General features: G+C 39.7%; 1 protein-coding gene across 3 annotated transcripts in view; it reads right to left on the bottom strand.

The window, feature by feature from the left end:
• The window catches only part of KCTD20 (potassium channel tetramerization domain containing 20), a 39,292-nt gene extending 23,823 nt beyond the window's left edge, over positions 1 to 15,469 (bottom strand). For 2 of the 3 annotated variants that reach the window (XM_055407217.2, XM_055407218.2), the window contains exon 1: positions 13,248 to 13,398. The gene's annotated coding sequence lies outside the window, so the exon portion shown is untranslated. Of the gene's footprint in view, positions 1 to 13,247; positions 13,399 to 15,448 lie in introns of those variants that run through there. The other variant, XM_055407220.2, reaches the window with a different exon arrangement.
• Between the last annotated feature and the right edge of the window lie 7,056 nt (positions 15,470 to 22,525).

Genomic DNA, 22,525 nt, shown 5'->3' with positions numbered 1-22,525 from the left:
GACAGTCATTTTACATGAAATTGACTTTTTAAAAAAAGTCTAGGTCAGAGAAGGGAACCCTCCTACACTGTTGATGGGAATATAAATTAGCACAGCCAATTACAAAAAACAGTATGGCGGTTCCTTAAACTAAAAATAGAGGTATCATATGATCTAGCAATCCCACTCCTGAGCACATATCCAGAAAAGACAAAAACACTAATTCAAAAACATACACGTACCCCAATGTTCACAGCAGCACTATATACAATAGCAAAGACAGGAAAACAACCCAAGGGACCATCAACAGATGACTGACTTAAGAAAATATGATATACAGATACAGATGCATGAGCGCATACACACACACCCACACACACGAATACTACTCAGCCATAAAAAAGAATGAAATACTTCCATCTGCAGCAACATGGAGGACAGACCTAGAGAATTTCATACTAAGTCAGAGAAAGACAGTTATGATACCACTTACATGTGGAATCTGAAAAATAATACAAAGGAACCTATATACAAAACAGAAACAGACTGCCAGGCATGGAAAACAAACTTTGGCTATCGAAGCAGAAAGAGGAGGGGGACAAATTAGGAGATGGGATTAACAAATACCAACTGCTATACATAAAGTCGATAAGCAACAAGGATTCACTATCTAACACATAACTACATTCAGTAGTTGATAATAATTACAGTGGAAAGTAATCTGAAAAAATATATAACTGAATCACTTTGCTGTGCTAATAAGATATTATAGATCAACTATACTTCAATAAAAATAAAAATTATTTTAAATTAAAAAGTCTAGGTCAGTTCTAATGTCCATCTCATTGTTTCCATGTGATGAGATACAAGTTAAATTTTTTTTAAACAAGAATACAGTTGTGTCCTTCAAACTGCCATCACATCAGAGGCACATAATGCCAGGCTACCCCACTACAGGGAATGTCTGATTATGTGGTTAAAGTGGTGACAGCAGGTCTTTCTGTTGTAAAGAGAGAGCTGATATCCTATCTCCCAATAACTTTTCACCCAGTGGTTTCAGCATCTATTGATGATTCTTGCCTGAACCAATTATTAATATGTTTGGGACTACATGATGACTTTCTAATTTTATCATTCTTCCTACATTTACTGTCTAGCATTCTCCTGTTAAGTAGAACTACTACTTCACTCTCCCTGTATCATCCTTTTTAAGTCTAATTATGAACTCAAAGATTTGTTTTAATCTAAGGTATTAAAATGATCCATTACCATCTTTTTTTTTAACTTCTCCAATTATTGGTTCAAACTGTCCCAGGTATGGCTAGTGGGGATTGCCTTCAGGCCTTCATCTGTCATTTAAACACAATTCTACCGGTTTTTGGAGAAGGCAATGGCAACCCACTCCAGTACACTTGCCTGTAAAATCCCATGGACGGAGGAGCCTGGTGGGCTGCAGTTCATGGGGTTTGCTAAGAGTCGGGCACGACTTCACTTTCATGCATTGGAGAAGGAAATGGCAACCCACTCCAGTGTTCTTGCCTGGAGAATCCCAGGGACGGGGAAGCCTGGTGGGCTGCCGTCTATGGGGTCGCACAGAGTCGGACACAACTGAAGCGACTTAGCAGCAGCAGCAACAGCAGCAGCTATTGGTTTTTTGAGGCTACTTCCTATATAAGTTTTCTAAGCTCACCTTTCACCATCTCGAACACTGACTTACAATCAGCCAATTCTCCAGAAGCCTTTCTTCTTTTTAGTGGACAAAAGCATTTATAAATCAAGATCTGAACACCAGGTGTCTTATCTATTGGGGTGTCACAGTCTACTGAAATGGTTTAGAAGCAAACCTGCAGATTTTTAAAAACACAGAGTTTATACTGATATTTTCACCTCAAATTCGACATTATGGTTTTTCTTTATTTTATATTAGTACTATATCTTTTCTCTCCCAATGAAAATCTTGGTTCATAATTCAGTTTTAAAACTATAACATTAATGTTACTAACATTTATACCCACTAAGTTTAAGTGTCTTTTGGGAGCTAATTCTTTTTGTCCTTGAATTACATTTCACAAGGGATGTAGTCAGCATACTATGTTTATTTTATTTTTAGTTATATTATTTTATTCTGTATGTCCTGTAATTTAGGTTCATTTTTGTTTTTTAATCACTCAATTATAGCTTATTTTTCATTATTTTAATTTTTGATTATGTAAAACATTTACATGGTTCAAAAGTTAGTGTTACAAAAAAGGAATGTCAGAGATATCTCTCCCTTCCCCTCCAGTATGCTCCTATTTATTCCCTGCACATAACTAGTTTTATTAATTTGTTTATCTTTCATGTTTCTCTTTATAGATAATGTGTGTATATATATATAAATTCATAATTCTTCTGTTTCTCATACAAAAGATTGACTACCATATCCAGTTCTGTACTTTGCTATTTTTCTTAACAATATATCTCAAATTCATCCCACAAGATTGATTAGAAATCTTCCTCATTCTTTTAATAGCTGTTTACTACTCCACTCTTAGATGTTAATAGGTAGAACTTTGGTTCTACCTATTAAAGGAAAGAAAGGCATAAAACAGGATGATGATGTATAACAGGTAGAAAAGTAAGAGTGAAAAGGTGCTTTATTACTATAAGAAAGGAGTGGAGGGGTAGACCAGCCAGGTTAGAGTGAAGGATTAATACAAAAGGGTGGGAGAAAACAGAGTAACCATCATGCCATACAACTACGGGGAACCCCATGCATACCATCATTTAAGGAGCTATACAACACACAACTTAGATGGCTGTATAGAACAGCCCTAGGAGAACACAGGTTGAAAAACAAGTTGCAGCTAGTTTACAGAGGCCTTGAATTATAAAGTAAAATAGAGTTAAGGACTTTGTCTTGTAGGTGAAGTTTTTACATAGAGAAGTTACATATTCAACATGTTGCTTTAAAATAAACATCACCACAGATGGACAAGTAGAGTAAGAGGTTACTGGAACTGTCTAGGCATGAGAGGATCTCAGTGGGTTGACAGCAAGAAGGGTAGTGCCTAGGAGATGCAGGGAGAGGAAGGCAGAGTGCCTCTGAGTCCACATGCCCTCTTTCATTTTCGTGTATGAATTGCTAGCGAGGCCAGGCTAGCAGACTGGAAGATAAAAGCACAAGGACAGTAGTGACAAGATTACAACTGCCTAGATATATCTCCCTGTCTTCTCGACTTGACATGCCTAACTCACTGCTCTTATAACTTTTCTGTCGATAAACTTAGGTCCAAAAACAGCTTTTGTGCCAGAAGAGACTATATTACAGTTACTTGAATTTAAATTAAGACTTAAAGACCTTACATTCAATTTGTAACTGTCTAAAGGCCTTTAAACAATTTCCTTTACAACTTTATCAAATCACTCAATTAAAAGAACTGTTAAAAAAAAAAAAAGAACTGTTAAACAAGAGGATTTAGAGAATAACTTTTTTACTCACTACTCAGTTTAAAATATAAAATAAGACAGAAAAGAGACAAATATAGTTGAATCCCCAGTATCCTAAGTTTGATATTTCAATTCATTTTTAACAATACTTATAATCTTTTAACGTGTTCTTTTTTTATTTTAGTACTTCAACTGCCTACCAAGCCAATCTTAAAGTACTCAAAAAACCTTCAGTAAATCTTTAAACTTAGATTCATTAATTTATCTGAAGAAGTTTTTAAATACTGCAACCCCTTTCAAGATGCAAAGTTTTCTTACATCCTTAAATAACCAAATCTAAACCCAATTACTCAAGAACACATTCTACATTAGAATCACTAATTAATCAGTTGAGATTCAATATGCCAAATTACCACAAATAGTCCATTTTAAGTCTAGATGGACTAACCTTTGTTGATTTTAACATATGTCATTTGCTACAAGTTATTCTAAGTACTTTATAAATGTTATTTAACTCAATACTAACAAAAACAACAAAAAACCTTTATGAAGTAGCTGCTATTATTATCTTCATTTACAGATGAGAAAACTGAGGAATAAAGAAGTTAAGAAAAGTTCTCACAGTCTCACAGCTAATAAATAGTACAGCCAGGCTTCAAACATAGGCTTCTGGCTTCAGAGTCAAACACATGTTACCCTTAAGCTGTGTTATCTCTGCCTATCGGAAATTTAGTTCTGATTTACTTCATGAATTCTATGTTAAGTTTCTCAAGTTTGAAGATATGATCTCAAGTCAAAGATCTGGAGCCAAAACATATGACCTTTCTATGCCAGTAATGAACACTCCTAACACCTTTTCTGTTTAAATAGTTGCTTTGAGACAACCTCTAAATCAATTAACTCCAGAGAGCGGTTGATTTTACAATCTTGAGTTCCGAGTTCAATTTAAGACCTTACTTAATTCTGCTATAACTCTCAACTTTATTACCTAAAAACAGAGTAGATCAAATTCTGTAATTTCCACACAGGGTGCTTCCATCTTTTGATGGATTCAACTAGTTACGCTCATTCTAATGACAACTTTAAGCTAGGAACAAGCCAAAGTATATAACAGGAAGAGACACTGCAGTTAAGATTACTTAATGGCAAACTTCCAGGAAATTTCCAAGATCTATACTATTAGCAATGATGTCTTAAACAGTACAAGGGAGTGCAATTTTTTAAATTTTAAATGCATTATTCAATATAGTAGGCCATTTGATAAGAAAGGCTGAGTTCTTGTACGGCAAGATCTGAAGGTCTTAGGGGACAGATCTATGAAGCAGTACTGTAGCAATAGAAGAAATTCTGGAGACAATCCACAGTCACTGTGTCAGAAGATGATTCAAGGACCAGTATTAATGAGAGTCGAAAGTTTTTCACTGACATAGCAAAAATGAGGGCAATGGAGATAATGTAACGCATGCACACAATCATACAAACACAATTATCATCCCAATTCTAAGACAACTGACATTGACTAAGACATCAATCTAATAATAATGTTTCAAGAAAGTACTATCATATTAATACATTTTAAGACACGGCCTGATTTAAAAAATATTAAAATGTGAACTAAAGAATTGTGGCAGATGTTAGTTTAATGCTTTCTTGGTACCTAAACTAAGTTTTACTTCATTTTTTATATTAAATATCTTTTATAAAATAACAGTGACAGAAAATGATAGGTGTTTTTTTTTTTAAATGCTGGTCACCTGATGATGGGCTCCCAATTTTACCCCCACAATCATAAATCTCAAAAAGATCTGGGGTCCAAATCACCTTCCATCAGGACTACAAAAACACTATTAGTTCAGCCCAGTCTAACTAAAAATATTCCAAAATAAAGAATCTCTTGCTTATTATTAGCTCATCCTATTGTTGGCCACTAATGCTTGATGGACAGGGAGGCCTGGCGTGCTGTGATTCATGGGGTCGCGGAGAGTCGGACACGACTGAGCGACTGAACTGAACTGAATGCTTGATGGGGGGGGTTCCTTTGTGCCAAGTTGAAGTCTGCCTTCCTCCCTGCTCCCACCATGACTTCCATGCACTGATAAGTCCTATCCCCTAGAATAATGTATCCATCAGAATGGGATGGGTGAAACCAAAAAGGAAAACAAAAACAAAAAAACCCACATCTGTTTGAAGGCATTAGACAACTAGCAAGAGAGCCAAGACTGTGGAGGAGCTGTGATGGTCAGTTGTAAATGTCAACCCACAGGCTACAGTCCTAGTTATTCAATCAAATGCTAATCTAGGGGAAGTTTTTTGGTAGATGTGATTAAAGTATTTAATCATTTTAGGTTAAATAAGGAAGATTATCCTAGATAATGTGGGTGAGCCTGATCCAACCAATTCCAAGGCTTTAAGAGAACTGAGGTTCTCTGAGGAAGAAAACATTTGACTGGAATGCTGCTTCAGCTCCTGCCCAGAGTCCCAGCCTGCCCTTCCTAATGTCCTAGTCCAGTCTCCACATGGTACACACGAACACCCTTCAACAAACAGCTTAATATATACGTGCCTGTATTTATATACAAATAGATGAGATAGATTATTTTGATGGTATATAAATAGTACATAGAACCATAATCCATGATTAAAACCATCCTTTAGAGAAAATTCCAGGACCAAGTGGCTTGACTAGCAAATTGTTCCACATCTTTAAAGGAAGAAATTGTTATCAATCTTATCAACATAAACTCTTCCAGAGAACAGGAAAAGAGAGCATACACCCCAATTCATTATCTGAGGCCAGCATATAACACTGACTCAAAACTTCACTAGGACATTACCAAAAAGCATTATGGACCACTTTTTCTCATAAGTACAAAAATCCTACACAAATTATTTTTTAAAAAAAATCAAACCCAGATACATAAAAAAGGATAATACATTATCACAAAGGTTGGCTTAACATTCTAAAAACTGATATAATTCATCACATGAAAAGACTAAAAAATGTTTTATAATAACTAAAACAGCATGAAATAGTATTGATAAACTAGATTTTAAAAAGGCAAGTTGAAACAATCTAGTCATAGAAAAAGATTGAAAATATTAATATTCTCCCTTAACTACAGGCTTATCATATGTGATTTTTAAAAAACTGTTTTATTGACTATGCCAAAGTCTCTAAAATGAATGTGTTAACTACTTTTAAAATGAAGAAAAGAAAAGGAAAATGTACCTCTAAAAACAGGGAACTCTTCAAGAAAATGCAAGTTTTTTAAAAATCTTAGAATACTTTAAATTTTTTAAAGTTTAAGAAGAAAATGACATATCACTACTTAAGAGATCTTGACATTTTTTCCATCTAGATTCAAGAAGAAATATTAGGAATACCAGACAAATTACGAATTTAGGATAAATACATGAAATAGTTTCTCAAGCAGATTACTCAACAGGATGACAGAATAATCTTGATAGCTTTAAATCCAACACAAGGACTTAATGTGGAGGTGTGATGTGCTTCTTCGGGTACTCAACAGCAAGTTCTAAGGAACAGGTGGAAAGAAGGACATGTGGGTGGCACAGGATAAAGCATGATGTTTCAAGTCCCAAGCAGGAGGGTGCTCAATGATAAGGACAACAGAACGTTCAGACTGTGTTAGTTGCTCAGTCATGTCCAACTCCTTGTGACCCCATGGACTGTAGCCCACCAGGTTCCTCTGGAATTCTCCATGGAATTCTCCAGGCAAGAATACTGGAGTGGGCTGCCATTCCCTTCTCCAGGGGATCTCCCCCACCCAGGGATCAAACCCAGGTCTCCTGCACTGCAGGCAGATTCTTTACTGATTGAGCCACCAGGGACAGATTACCTGGCATTTAAATTACCCAGCATTTAATTCCCTAAACAGACTGTTATGAGCTAAATTAAATCGTGTTTCCTTCAAAATCTGTATGTTGAAGTCTGTTACCCTAAATCCTCAGAATGTGGCCTTTAAAGAGGTGGTGGCTCTTTAAAAAAGTGGACATGACTGAGCAACTAAGGCTCACTTTTCAAGATTAAATGAAGTCATTAGTGGGCCCTGATCCAATCTGACTGGTGTCCTTTTAAGCAGAGATGAGGCCAAGAGAGGCACAGAGGCAAGACAGACCATGTGAAGACACAGGGAGAAAGCAGCCACCTACAAGCAAAGGAGCAGGTCCTGAGAAGAAACCAGCCCCACCAACACTCTGGACTCGAGCTTCCAGCCTCCGCAAGCTCTACTGTTTAAACCACACAGCTTGTGGCACTTTGTTATGGCAGTCTCAGCAAACTAATACACAGATGCAACTGCAAAAATTAAAATTTTATCCATTCCCACCAAAAGAGATTTAAGGCAAATACACTGAAGGAATCTTACATGGTTTTAAGGTATATACTGTGGCCTTGCTATGTAAGTATAGATCATGAGTTGTTTTAGTCTAAGAAAGTTGAACCTTCTCTAGTGACCTTAACCAGATCATGTCACAGATCTTTCCACTACACCCCAGTGCTTTCCTAAATTTTAGTAAGCTGTCTCCCCCATGTTACATTAAGAAAAGAGATAAAGTTTAATTTATATCTACACTATAAAAGCATTAACATTTCAACACTCGAAAGGACAATCTAAATCTAAAGAAAATATCAACAGTATCTAATTTTTAAAAAACCAATTAACAGTCAGCATCTCCTGAGAACTCACAATAGTCAGGTGCAGATCAAAGCATTTTACATGAATTAACTCAATCCTAATAACCCTCTGAGGTAGCTACTATTACAACCTCTATTTCAGAGAAAGAAACTGATGAATATCCAAGCTAGTAAATGAAAGAGCTAGGATTTAAACCCAGGAAAAACTGGCTCCAAAGCCCACATTCTTAACCACTGCCCAGTGAAGAATAAGGAGGGCACTACTGAGCATAAATATTAATTGATGGAGTCAGTCTAAGCTTGAACGCTGGCTCAGCCACTTACAAGGTGTATGACTTTGGGCAAACTAAAGCTCTTTATGTCTTAGATTCGTTGGCTATAAAATGGAGGAAATTAAATGAGAAACATAGACATGCTGAGCAAAGAGTCTGGTACAAAACAATGTCTACTAATCAATCTGGTACATAACAATGTCTACTAACTAGTGCTGCTGCTACTGCTGCTAAGTCACTTCAGTCGTGTCCAACTCTGTGTGACCCCATAGACAGAAGCCCACTAGGCTCCCCTGTCCCTGGGATTCTCCAGGCAAGAACACTGGAGTGGGCTGCCATTTCCTTCTCCAATGTGTGAAAGTGAAAAGTGAAAGTGAAGTCGCTCAGTCGTGTCCGACCCTTAGCGACCCCACGGACTGCAGCCTACCAGGCTCCTCCATCCATGGGATTTTCTAGGCAAGAGTACTGGAGTGGCTTGTCATTGCCTTCTCCGATGTCTACTAACAAATGTCTACTAACTAGTTCAGTTCAGTTCAGTTCAGTCGCTCAGTCGTGTCCGACTCTCCGCGACCCCATGAATCACAGCACGCCAGGCCTCCCTGTCCATCACCAACTCCCGGAGTTCACTCAAACTCATGTCCACAGAGTCGGTGATGCCATCCAGCCATCTCATTCTCCGTCGTCCCCTTCTCCTCCCGCCCCCAACCTTTCCCAGCATCAGAGTCTTTTCCAGTGAGTCAACTCGTCGCATGAGGTGGCCAAAGTATTGCAGTTTCAGCTTTAGCATCAGTCCCTCCAATGAACATCCAGGATTGATCTCCTCTAGAATGGACTGGTTGGATCTCCTTGCAGTATAAGGGACTCTCAAGAGTCTTCTCCAACACCACAGTTCAAAAGCATCCATTCTTCGGCGATCAGCTTTCTTCACAGTCTTTATTATTTGTTTTTTTGGCCACACCCTGGTGCAAGCTGAATCTTCAGTTTCCCCAACAAAGATGAAACCCTCACTCCCTGCTGGGGAAGTGAAGAGTCTTAACCACTGGACCGCCAGGAAAGTTCCAAATCCTTACTATTTCTAATTCTACTTTCATGAATATACAAGAACAATCCAAACGTCTACTTTGGGGACTCTAAGAAAAAATAGCATGGGGTTCTCTTCTTTCATCTGTACTTCTTTCCTTCCTACTATTCCAGAAATGCATATACTATTCCAATAATCTCATTTCTCATAAGAGGTATATGGAATCAGATTAGCAGTTAGATCAGTCTTACTTTCTGTCTCCAACAGAGATACCTGATAATCTGGGTAAGGACAACAGTATAGTTACATAGCAAGTTCAAAAAATTCTGGACTTTGCTCAAACATCCAACATTTAATAAAAATTCAATGTACTTATCTTAACCTTTACTGAATTAAAAAAAACACCAACGTCATAACATTTCTTGGGATTACAAGATAACTATTTGCTCATTATTTCAAGCTTCAGAATTCCTTATTTTAGTATTCCCACTTTTCCTGATTTATGTGGTTAGAACACACTCTCCTTCCATCTCCATTTTTCCAAATATTGCTTTTGTATTCATGCAAAAGTCTCAGTTTTCTTCATCTACTTATAACTGAATTTCTCTAAACCATTTCCATTTTGGAAGTATTTTTCTTGAGATGATTTAGTGGGAAGAACACCGGGCTAGGAGCCAGGGGTCCTCACTCTGCCATCTCATCTCTTAGATTCCTCATCTTAAAAGGCAAGAGGTGGGCGGAAAAAAGCAAGAGGACTGCACCATATAAATTTGTAATAGGTTCCCTTATATCTCTAAGCCTCACAGTTCCATGACTCTGGGTCTTCCAACAATTTCCCTACACCTTTTACTCCAGTTAGCCAAGGAGGAGTAGGCATGTACAGATTCAGGGGCAGAGGATGACACAATAATCAGGAAGCCCAGGGTTATAGAAGGGAAGACAACAGTATTTTGTGAATCAACAGAAATAGGTTACTAAGAAAAGGGAGACACTAAGAAGAAACCAAAGACCAAAAAAGAGTCAGAAAACACATAGCCTAACTCTAACCTCATTCCTACACATCTATTAATATTTGAAGGACTAAAAAAAAAAAAAAAAAAAAATTTGAAGGACTAAGAAACAGAAAAAGCTTTCGGCAGCAGAGGTTATCCAGCCTTCATATTTGCCTCAAGGGAGCAATGCAACTCTGTGACATCTTTGTAATGTTGCTAAAATGGCCTACTACAGAATAGGCATTACTGGGGTATCTGATGACTGAATTAATGTTCAGATGAACAGAAAGCCCTCGTAAATGCTACTGGTACTGCTACATAACAGGAAATTTGAGTTCAAGGCCATGAGAATTACACCTCTGTAAAGGGAAGAAGACTGAAATTAGTTGGGAGGGGGGAAGATTTAGCCTAATGACATTTCTAATGAGCTGATGATACTGGAAGCAGGCCCCTGAAAGATAAAAGGACAGATTAATAGGCACGGACTATCTCCAAGGCAGGCTTCCAATGTGGGGCCAGTGGTAAAGAACCTACTTGCCAATGCAAGAGATGTCAGAGAGGCAGGTTCGATCCCTAGGCTGGGAAGATTCCCTGGAGGAGGGCACGGCAACCCATTCCAGTATTTTTGCCTGGAGAATCCCATGAACAAGAGGAGCCTGGCGGGTTACGGCCCATCGGGTCACAAAGAGTTGAACATGACTGAAGCAACTTAGTACACAGTACATATCTCTAAGGAATTAGAATATGTATTTCCTACCCCAATGTCCTGGTAGCTCAGACGGTAAAGAAACAACTGCCTGAAATTCGGGAGACCTGGGTTTGATCCCTGGGTTGGAAAGATCCCCTGGAGAAGGGAACAGCTACCCACTCCAGGATTCTGGCCTGGAGAATTCCATGGACTGTACAGTCCATGGGGTCGCAAAGAGTCAGACAAGACTGAGTGACTTTCACTCACTCACCCTGATGGCAGAGTCCAAGAAAGCACTCTTTAGTTTCCTTCTAAAGACTCAGACCTTCTTGGCTTATGATTGCCCCCTAATCAAAGTAGAATAAAAGTCAACAAAAGGATAAGGAAGTTGGCCAGTTCTAAAAATTCTCAGGCCAGTCTATTTTGCTGTTTCTCTAAGTGTGGTTCCTGGATCACCAATAACAGACCAAGAAAGGGGATGCAGACTCAGGACCCATCACTGATTTCCAGAATCAAATTTCTGAGAGTAGTACAAATAAAAAACACATGAGTTATCACCACACACCTCTCAGAACGGCTATCATCAAAAAGAACACAAACAAATGTTGGCAAGGATGTGGAGAAAAGAGAATCATCTTACACTATTGGTTGGAATGTAAATTGGTGCACCCACTATGGAAGTTTCCCAAAAACTAAAATCAGATCTACTGTGTGACCCAGCAATTCCACTCCTGGCTATACATTTAAAAAAAAACAAAATCACTAATTGGAAAAGATACATGTACCCTAATGTTCATAGCAGCATTATTTACAATCGCTAAGATATGAAAGGAACCTAAATGTCAATCAACAGATGAATGGATAAAGAGGTAGTAAATATATGCCATAGACTAATACTCAACTAAAAATGAAAAACAAAATTTTGCCATTTGCAACAACATGGATGGAGGGCATTATGCTAAGTGAAAAGTCTGACAGAGAAAGATAAATACTGTATGGGATCACTGATACGTGGAATGTAAAAAAAAAACAATATATAACAAAAAAGAAGCCAACTCACAGATATAGAGAAAAAAACTAGTGGTACCAAAGGGGTGGGGAGTGGCAAGTACAAACTACGAATATAGAATAACTGCAAGTGGAAAGTAATCTTTAAAATTATTAAACAATTTTAATATATACAAAAAATGGGAGACGGGTATTTATTTTTTGGGGGGTATTTACATTTCCAAGACGCAAATTCATGTTTAAGAACTGTCCCAGACTTTGCGGGGAGGGTGAGAATAAGTTGAAGATGAAGTTCTTTGACTGGATTCATCAAATTCTGCTGCGATAACAACACTGTTTGGGGACCATTAAAAACTGTTTAATTTCTCAGGTAACAGCTGCTGCTAGTTGTTTAACAGCTAACAGGGGGACAATTAAAGGGTTTGAAAAATGCATTTTCTTAACCGGGTTTAACAGTTCCTTGACGCCTGTTTATCTTGTTAGTTTATTCACTGGTTTCTCGTTTAAAAATAAATCGGATCAATCCCGGAATTTTCACAAAGAATCACAAACTCCTCTTTTGAGAAGAGATTTTTTGAATAGTGCAGAACTAATCAAACTGAAGACACTCAACGCTATAAAAAGTAAGGTTTTATTTAAAAGAAAATTACCAGTTCAGTCTCCCCCCGTTCTTCAGCACCGATGAAAGCTGGTAATTTGTGGGTGGCAGAGAAGGAAGACTTTGAAGAAGGGGTGCAAAAACCGAGAAGTCCGACCCAACTACCTAATTTTCAGTGAATTCAATGAATTGCCAGAAAAAAAAGAACACGTAGGGAAGTGTTTTATCAATAAACAGTCCCGGGCTCTCATTATTTCTCTTCCTTTGGGATAAAAACACCAAAGGCCTGCAGGAAAGTCAAGTTATTCTTCAGCTGTCCCCCGACTGTGTAGACCTAAGTCCACGCAAAGCGAGCCCCCCTTCTTCCCCGGATTACCAGGCTTTACCCTCAGCACGGAAACCGGCGCCTGGAACCCGTTTGCCAACGTTTTTCCTCGAGATGACTGCAGCGCCGCGGCCTTTCGATGGGGGTACGACCGGAGGGCTGCCGCCCGAGCGCCGTCCTGAGGAGCGGGTCCCCTTACCCCGCTACACAAAGGCACTTCCAGGGGCCAGGCCCCCCGCCGCACTCACCCCGCCGCCTCTTCGCGTCGGACCACTTACCTGACGCTCCTCCCGCACTCCGGGGCCCGAATCCGCCCGGGAGGCGCGCGCGCTCACGGCGCCGCCAGCAGCCGCCGCGGGGACCGGTGCCGCAGCTGCGCGCGCCCCGAACCCCCTGCCCCGGCCCGCGCGGCCACGCGGCTGAGTCACCCGGCGCTTCACGTTAAGAGTCCCCCTCGCCGCGCGGGGCACGCCGGGAAGGCCGGGCTCCGGCCCGCCCTCTGGGCTGCAGGCCACCGGGTGTCCTCTTTCCTTCCCCATACGCCCCACGGCGCCAGGGAGGGCGCTCCCCCACTTGTACAGCCACGAGAGGTCAATTTCTGAGCTGCGGGTGCCCTGTTTCAATTACTGAAAGTCTCAAACGGAAAAGTTAGTAGTTATCTGAATTGCCAAATAAGCGCGCGCAGCCCCGGAACAGCCAGTGCGTGAGTGAGTGTCAAAGTCGCGCGGTCGTGTCCGACTCGTTGCGACCCCTTGCACTATACAGTCCCTGGGATTCTCCGGACCTGAATACTGGAATGGGCAGCCGGTCCCTTCCCCAGGGGACCTTCCCAACCCGGGGATCGAACCCAGGACAGCCAATACTTTTAGAAAATCGTGAAGCCCGGATCTTTACATAACATCTGGAAGGAGAAGTTTATAAGAATAATGGAGTTCCTTAAACACGTTTTCCTTGGAAATCCCTATACTGGATATGCATTCTGACCGAAAGAAGGGTGAAAAGCTCCACGTTTTTCTCAAATCTTGAGTTTAATGAAACTACATACTGTGGCAAACAAAGCTGAATTACACATTTTTATTCACCCTAAAGCAAATTATTGGAAAATTGTGTTATGAGTAAAATACTTCAACACTCAAAAATTCTATATATACCCCATGACCTATAAAGCACATAAAAGGACAGAAATAGCGTCAGTCCTTTCTGTCATGCTTTCTACTGAGTGCATGCTGTGTGCAAAGTCGCTTGAGTCAAGTCCGACTCTGACGCCATGGACTGTATCCCGCCAGGCTCCTCTGACCATGGGATTCTGCAGGCAAGAATACTGTAGTGGGTTCCCATGCTCTACACTTTTAAAAGTTAATAAAAGTTATACTGATTATGCAAAGTATTATTTTAAAATTGTGAGAAACCAATTAAGTTAATAATAGTACAATTTCTTAAATTTTGAGTGCACTTTTTTTTACTTAAGAGTCTAAGAACTAGTTTAGGGCTGCTGGTTAGGATTAGAGTCGCAATGGAAGGAATAAGAGAAAAGATCTCATTCTAGTAGCTTGCAGTGGTTGCTGGATACTTGTACAGCAAAACTGCCTCATTAAGGGCAACAACTTAAAAAAATCGAGGTTATAATTTGTTCATTATAATTTTATCTTAGAGGTGTAGAGAGGATCATTGCTGAATTTTGTTCTTTCACTTATAATGACTGTAAAGCATCCAGCATTGTGTTTGACATTTAAAAAACTAAGATCATGGCATCCAGTTCCATCACTTCATGGCAAACAGAAAGGGAAAACGTGGAAGCAGTGACAGATTTTATTTTTTTGGGCTCCAAAATCACTGCAGAGGGTGACTGCAGCCATGAAATTAAAAGATGTTTGCTCCTTGGAAGGAAAGCTATGACAAACCTAGACAGCATGTTAAAAAGCAGAGACTATACTTTGCCGACAAAGGTCCGTGTAGTCAAAGCTATGGTTTTTCCAGTAGTTATATACAGATGTGGGAGTTGGACCATAAAGAAGGCTGAGCACCAAAGAACTGATGCTTTTGAACTGTGGTGTTGGAGAAGACTCTTGAGAATCCCTTGGACAGCAAGGAGATCAAACCAGTCAGTCCTAAAGGAAATCAACCCTTAATATTCATTGGAAGGACTGATGCTGAAGCTCCAATACTTTGGCTACCTGATGTGAAGAGCCGACTCATTGGAAAAGACCTTGATGCTGGGAGTGACTGAAGGCAAAAGGAGAAGAGGGTGGCAGAGAATGAGGTGGTTAGATAGCATCAACAACTCTGGACATGAATCTGAGCAAACTCCGGGAGACAGTGAAGGACAGAGGAGCCTGGCGTGCTGCAGTCCCCTGGCATGGGGTCACAAAGAGTTGGGCATGACTTAGCAACCGAACAACAACTGTGTTTGAATCAGGATGGGCTAGGTTAGTACTTCACTAGTCACCCGTAGGTCAGGTGACTCTACAGAGCAGCTCACCTCCACGTGGTGACTCAGCATTTCCAGCTGCTTCCTTCTCTGGCTCTGCCAACCCAACGTGAGGTTCCACATCAGAGATGGCAGAAGAGCTACACTGGAGGATCCTGCAAAGGCTTTTCTTTGCCTCCTCCGGATATGGACCTTTCATTTCTGATGACCTTTCATTGGCCTGAGCTAGTCACATGGCCAAATCTGACTGACTCCAAGAAGGCTGGGAGGTACAACTTCCTGTGTGCTGGGGAAAAGGAACAAGAAAAAAAGATTTGGAAAACACAGCATTGTCTCTCTCACAATGTTCAATAGTAAAGATAAATATAAACCAATTTGAAAGTGTTACAGGATCCAAGCTTTACAACCAGAGTAACATAGAGAATTGTTCAAACTAAAGCCTTTATTTCCATTTCTATATAGTACAGTGTTATGTCTGTTGACTTTAAACAAAAATTCACAACCTAAAAGTTGAGAGTTATGTTTTATTCGGTGGGAAGTTTTAGGACTTCAAACTCAGGAGACAGCAAGCATCTCAAGTAACCCTGAGATGTTAGGGTTACTTGAGATGTTAGGGTTACTGCTGAGCGAGTAAGGTGAGGGAGAGGAGCCAGGTTATACAGTTTTGCGACAAAGGGCAGGCAGTCTGAACATCAAATGATTATTGTTAATTAAAGAAAACCAAATATTCCAAGTTAAGGAATTTAGCATATGTATGGAAAGATGCGAGAGTCTGGGCTCACTGAAATCATTCTTTTCATATGAACCTCAGCATCTGGGGCTAGTATCTAAGGTTTACACATCTTGAGCTTCCTTTCCTCAGGGCTCATTGTGGAAAGTAGCCATTGTCTGATGGCTGCTAGATAGCAGGTATTGTTCTCCTTCCTGAGTGTCCTCAAAGCTCACTGGCTTACACTGGAGGGCTGCAATTGCTAATAGCAGGCTGCAGTCCATGGGGTCGCTACAAGTCAGACATGACTGAGCGACTTCACTTTCACTTTTTACTTTCACACATTGGAGAAGGAAAGGGCAACCCACTCCAGTGTTCTTGCCTGGAGAATCCCAGGGACGGGGGAGCCTGGTGGGCTGCTGTCTATGGGGTCGCACAGAGTCGGACACGACTGAAGTGACTTAGCAGCAGCAGTAGCAGCGACATCCTTGTTTACTGATATGGCAAGAAATATTTCACTTCTCATGTCCTTTGAGTGAAAAGAAAGAAAAGACTTTTCTGATGTTCATGTAAGGCAGTTCCTGAAACAAATTCTCCCATTCTGGAAAGGCTTCTCTCAGCAAATCTGAAATATATTACAAAAATCTGGCCCCAACATTGGAGAATTAGGCTAACTATTGTGTCTTTTAATTAGGAGTTAAGAGTAAATTATTCTATTTTTGCTTCTAATTTCATACACTATTAATGAGCGTCCATGGGGTCACAAAGAGTCGGACAAGACTGAGCAAGTAAACAACAAAATCAAATTTCATATAATGAATAGCATATCAGATCTGATATTTTGGGGGTAGACATTAAGGAGATGGAGTATGAAAACTGTATGGTCACAGAAAGCTGATTTTTATCTATTTATTTCTAATTTAATGAATCTCCAAAACCTGAATCTCTCAGATGTGTTAGTATCTGGAGCTGAAACCTTTCTTTTTTTTTTTTTCCTGCTCTTAATCTTTTTTTTTTTTTAATTTTTTTTTTATTTTACAATATTATATTGGTTGGTTTTGCCATACATTGATATGAATTTGCCCCAGGTTTACATAAGTTCCCCCTCCTGAACCCCCCTCCCACCTCCCTCCTCCCTTTGGAGCTGAAACCTTTCTAATGTCAAACTGCAAACCAGAAATTTTCGATGGTCACAATGGCCAGTTCAAAAGGCAATACAGTTTATTTGATTGTGTTAAGTTCCTTAAGTATAACATCTACTACTATTAAATATTACAAAGCACTTTCCACAGTATTTCTAATGACAACTTCTCAAAAGCCTTTTGTGAAAGAAAAATCAAAATGAAGCCGGTATTGTTAAGAGAGCTCGCTAAAATGGAGCCAGGAGGCCACTGAGGAAATGTGACTTATGCATGCTCAGTCTGGATGGAATCTGACCTTTTGTTCTGATGAAGTAATCCAGAACATTTGCCAGAAACTGGAGAAGTCAATGGCAAGCCACTCCAGTACTCTTGCCTAGAAAATCCCATGGATGGAGGAGCCTGGTAGGCTGCAGTCCGTGGGGTCGCTAAGGGTCGGACACGACTGAACGACTTCACTTTCACACATTGGAGAAGGAAATGGCAACCCACTCCAGTGTTCTTGCCTGGAGAATCCCAGGGACGGGGGAGCCTAGTGGGCTTCTGTCTATGGGGTCACACAGAGTCGGACACGACTGAAGTGACTTAGCAGCAGCAGCAGCTGACAGTCTATCTACTTATTGGACTCTCACCCTAAAAAACTCATGATTCCTTAAAGACAAATATTTTCTGACTTGCATTGGAGTTAATCACCATTTTTTGCCAGACAACTTTTAACAACCTCATGACTTTTTGTGTTTATAAGCCTCTGATTCTTTTTCTTACCAGGAACACTCCTTCAGGGTTACCCAAATCTGTCTCCCCAGTTACAGTTCTTAAGACCTAAGTAAACTTTTCTTATTTGTAGCCTCCTGCATAATTTTTTGGTTTGACACCTGGGAGATAGGTTTTACTACTCAAATTCACAAACAAGGAAAACAAGACATAAACAAGTAAAATATCTAAGGTCTTTTAACTACTTAGTGGTTCTGGTGGGCTGAAAAGTCAGACCAGCTGACCACAAAATTCTTGCTTGATATACCTTGAGTGACTGGCAGCTCCACCTGCTTCTAGGTGAACTCCTGAGCACTTCTAGATGGCATCCTAAATGCCTTCAACTGTTAAAACGAAATAAATTAAGGTTGACTCTATCTTAGAATGAAAATATTTTAAAGTAATAGCTATTATCAATTAATCATATAAGAAACTAATTATCCTTTCTACATACTACATTGTTTGTAGTAAAAACTACATTGTTTTTATAAAACAACCCCCCAAATGCCAAGATTTTTTAACTTACTCAAAAGAATTACATTTGCAAAAACAATTTCTTTAAATGCTTTAGGTGTATAATCTCTAACATATCAAATGAGACTTTACAAAAGAATAATCACTTTCGTTTGGGAGTCCGAAATTGTTCTCAAATATAGATGTAAATGACTATTTAATTTCTGACTTTTTAGAGGGGGCCAGAACCCTGCATATTGACCCAAAGTAGATTCACAAGAATCTTTTATACTTCGCTTTCATCTGTTCACCTTCATTAACAATCTCTTCATGAAAGTCACAAAGGCTTATGACCAGCAGGAAACAGACTGGAGCTTAAGTACATAATCAACCAGAGAAGCAAGAATTTTAAGTTCCTGGTGACTAGAATTTGCTATATGCTTTACATACAACTTCAATATGCCATTTAGTCTCATTTATAGGACTATGTTTCATCTGCAAATTCAACAAACATATAGCCATAGTAAAGGTGTAGGACCCCAAGAGAATTACAAAGATGATAACTACTGGGTCTTTCCTCTAAGGGAACTTTAAAAAGTTAAGTTTGGTTATTTTATTTTGGTAACCAAATAGGAGATAAAGGGAAGTGAATCTACATCAGAATATTCCACTATGAAGTAAAAAAGAAATGATAGAAGATCCTAATTTTGCAGTCCCCTGTGAATTAATATAGGCATTATACATCAATAGGTCCTAAGATTATAAAAAGAGAGAATTAGATACTATAGGCCTCCCGAGGGAAGACCACCCCACCACCTAAAATGCTGCTAGATGGATGGAACCTAAAGTGGGTCTAGACTTGAGATACAGTTGCCAATTTATAGGAAACAGAGAACAGAGGGCCATGTTGAACTGCACCGTGAATCACACAATCTGTGAAGTCCTGACTGTAGAGGACTCTACAGGTCAAAAGGCCTCTTTTCTTCAAGAGAAAACTTGTAAAGTTAAAAAAAAAAAAAAAGACTTAAAAGTTCAGTTTTTTCAAAAGTGCATGTATGTGTGTAGGGGGAAACCTATACTGTCTAGGGGAGAACATTTGGGTGGTCAAACCATTTTTAAAAAGGAAGTGAAAGTGGTTACTGTAATGGTTACTTGTTTGTTGTTGGTGAAACGGTTGTGATTGGGAAGTGACAGAAGGGACTCCTAAGGATAGGTATTGAAGTTCTGTTTCTCGACTCAATGGTGATAACAAGGGTGTTTGCCTTCCAGGTCCAGTTCAGTCGCTCAGTTGTGTCCAGCTCTTTGCGACCCCATGAACCACAGCACGCCAGGCCTCCCTGTCCATCACCAACTCCCGGAATCTACCCAAACCCATGTCCATTGAGTCCGTGATCCCATCCAACCATCTCATCCTCTGTCATCCCCTTCTTCTCCTGCCCTCAGTCTTTCCCAGCATCAGAGTCTTTTCAAACGAGTCAGCTATTTGCATCAGGTGGCCAAAGTATTGCAGTTTCAGCTTCAGCATCAGTCCTTCCAATGAATATTCAGGACTGATTTGCTTTAGGATGGACTGGCTGGATCTCCTTGCAGTCCAAGGGACTCTCAAGAGTCTTCTCCAACACCACAGTTCAAAAGCATCAATTTTTCGGCGCTCAGCTTTCTTCACAGTCCAACTCTCACATCCATACATGACCACGGGAAAAACTATAGCCTTGACTAGACGGACCTTGGTTGGCAAAGTAATGTCTCTGCTTTTCAATACGCTGTCTAGATTGGTCATAATTTTCCTTCCAAGGAGTAAGTCTCTTTTAACTTCATGGCTGCAGTCACCATCTGCAGTGATTTTGGAGCCCAGAAAAATAAAGTCAGCCACTGTTTCCACTGTTTCCCCATCTATTTCCCATGAAGTGATGGGACCAGATGCCATCATCTTAGTTTTCTGAATGTTGAGCTTTAAGCCAACTTTTTCACTCTCCTCTTTCACCTTCATCAAGAGGCTCTTTAGTTCTTCTTCACTTTCTGCCATAAGGGTGATGTCATCTGTATAGCTGAGGTTATTGATATTTCTCCCGGCAATCTTGATTCCAGTCTGTGCTTCCTCCAGCCCAGCGTTTCTCATGATGTACTCTGCATGTAAGTTAAATAAGCAGGGTGACAATATACAGCCCTGACGTTCTCCTTTTCCTATTTGGAACCAGTCTGTTGTTCCATGTCCAGTTCTAACTGTTGCTTCCTGACCTGCATACAGGTTTCTCAAGAGGCAGGTCAGGTGGTCTGGTATTCCCATCTCTTTCAGAATTTCCCACAGTTTATCGTGATCCATGCAGTCAAAGGCTTTGGCATAGTCAATGAAGCAGAAATAGATGTTTCTCTGGAACTCTCTTGCTTTTTCGATGATCCAGCAGATATTGGCAATATGATCTTTGGTTCCTCTGTCTTTTCTAAAACCATCTTGAACATCTGGAAGTTCACGGTTCATGTATTGCTGAAGCCTGGCTTGGAGAATTTTGAGCATTACTTTGGTAGCATGTGAGATGAGTGCAATTGTGCGGTAGTTTGAGCATTCTTTGGCATTGACTTTCTTTGGGATTGGAATGAAAACTGACCTTTTCCAGTCCTGCGACCACTGCTTAGTTTTCCAAATTTGCTGGCATATTGAGTGCAGCACTTTCACAGCATCATCTTTCAGGATTTGAAATAGTGTTTGCCTTAGAATTACTGATTAAGGTGAACATTTTCTTTGTCTTGTCTTTGGTTTCTGTGTTTTATTTTATGATAAAAAAATTTTTAAAGAAAAACTTTGGAACTAGAGGCCAGTCCTACCCAAGAGCAGAAATAATATTTTCTTCACAGTGAGCCATTTGCAAATGTAACCACTTGATTTCCTGGGAAAATATTAAGGCTAAATTACTTTAAAAAGAAAAATAAATGCTTTTTAGAAAACTTTTGAATGATATTCCATGTTGAATTACAATTTGGGAATTTTATTTAGATACTGTCCGTTTTTAGAAGATAATGGACAAGTAGGTAGGAGTGTATTTTGAGTGTTAAAAGGGTAAAGTGGAATGAGGGAACATAAGGAGACTACAACAATTTTTTGATGCTTAATGGTTAAATTCCAGTAAAGGTCTGGAGAGTAATCTATTAACACTTCTTACTGAGATTTTGTTGAGGGCAAGAATTCCCTCCCTTTCCTATCCTACACGGGAAGATAATTTCATCTCAGAATTCTATGACTTTTTAAAAGTACAGAGAACAGAATGCTCAGCTTAAGAGTCAAGAATCAAATAATCCTCTTAACCAGAAGTCTTGTGGGGAGTCAGACTGGAGAGTCAAAAAATTTAGGCTTCAGCAAAGGCTGTGTGTAAACCATTGATATGTTTATCTCTCATTACCCTTTTTACCAGTTTACAGACTCGGACCTTCCAATCCCACCCACCAGCTCTGACCACTGCCCCTGTTTACCAACAAACAAGTCTCATTCTCGAGTTCAATACTGAGAATGCTGGGAAGTTTTTTTTTTTTTTTTTAACCTTATATGGGTTTTAAATAAACTACATTTTGGAAAGAAAACAAAAAGGCAAGTCCCCAAATATACATTCTTCAGCTAGGATTTGAACCAGTGACATTTAGGCTCATAAAATAGATTCCAGCCACCCACTGAGCCATCACATAAAACCATAAAACCCTGAGGTTCTTTTACTTTGCTCAGATCAAACTTTCTCCTTTCCCCAAACATTCAGTAAATGAAAAAAGGACAAAATTTGTTTATCAAAGCATGCCTCCTGGTCCCTTTGCACTCTGAGAAACTTTATAATGAAAAACAAACAGATAACTATTTAGTATGTTTAGCTGCTGCTGCTGCTGCTAAGTCACTTCAGTTGTGTCTGACTCTGTGTGACCCCATAGACGGAAGCCCACCAGGCTCCCCCGTCCCTGGGATTCTCCAGGCAAGAACACTGGAGTGGGTTGCCATTTCCTTCTCCAATGTGTGAAAGTGAAAAATGAAAGTGAAGTCGCTCAGTCATGTCTGACTCGTAGCGACCCCACGGACTGAAAAACAAACAGATAACT

The sequence above is a fragment of the Moschus berezovskii genome, chromosome 23 (genome assembly GCF_049115385.1).
Source record: "Moschus berezovskii isolate FMDL1 chromosome 23, NW_MosBer_1.0, whole genome shotgun sequence".
In the NCBI taxonomy this organism is placed as follows: domain Eukaryota; kingdom Metazoa; phylum Chordata; class Mammalia; order Artiodactyla; family Moschidae; genus Moschus; species Moschus berezovskii.
The sequence above is the reverse complement of the archived record's forward strand: the minus strand, read 5'-3'. Positions and strand labels throughout refer to the sequence as shown.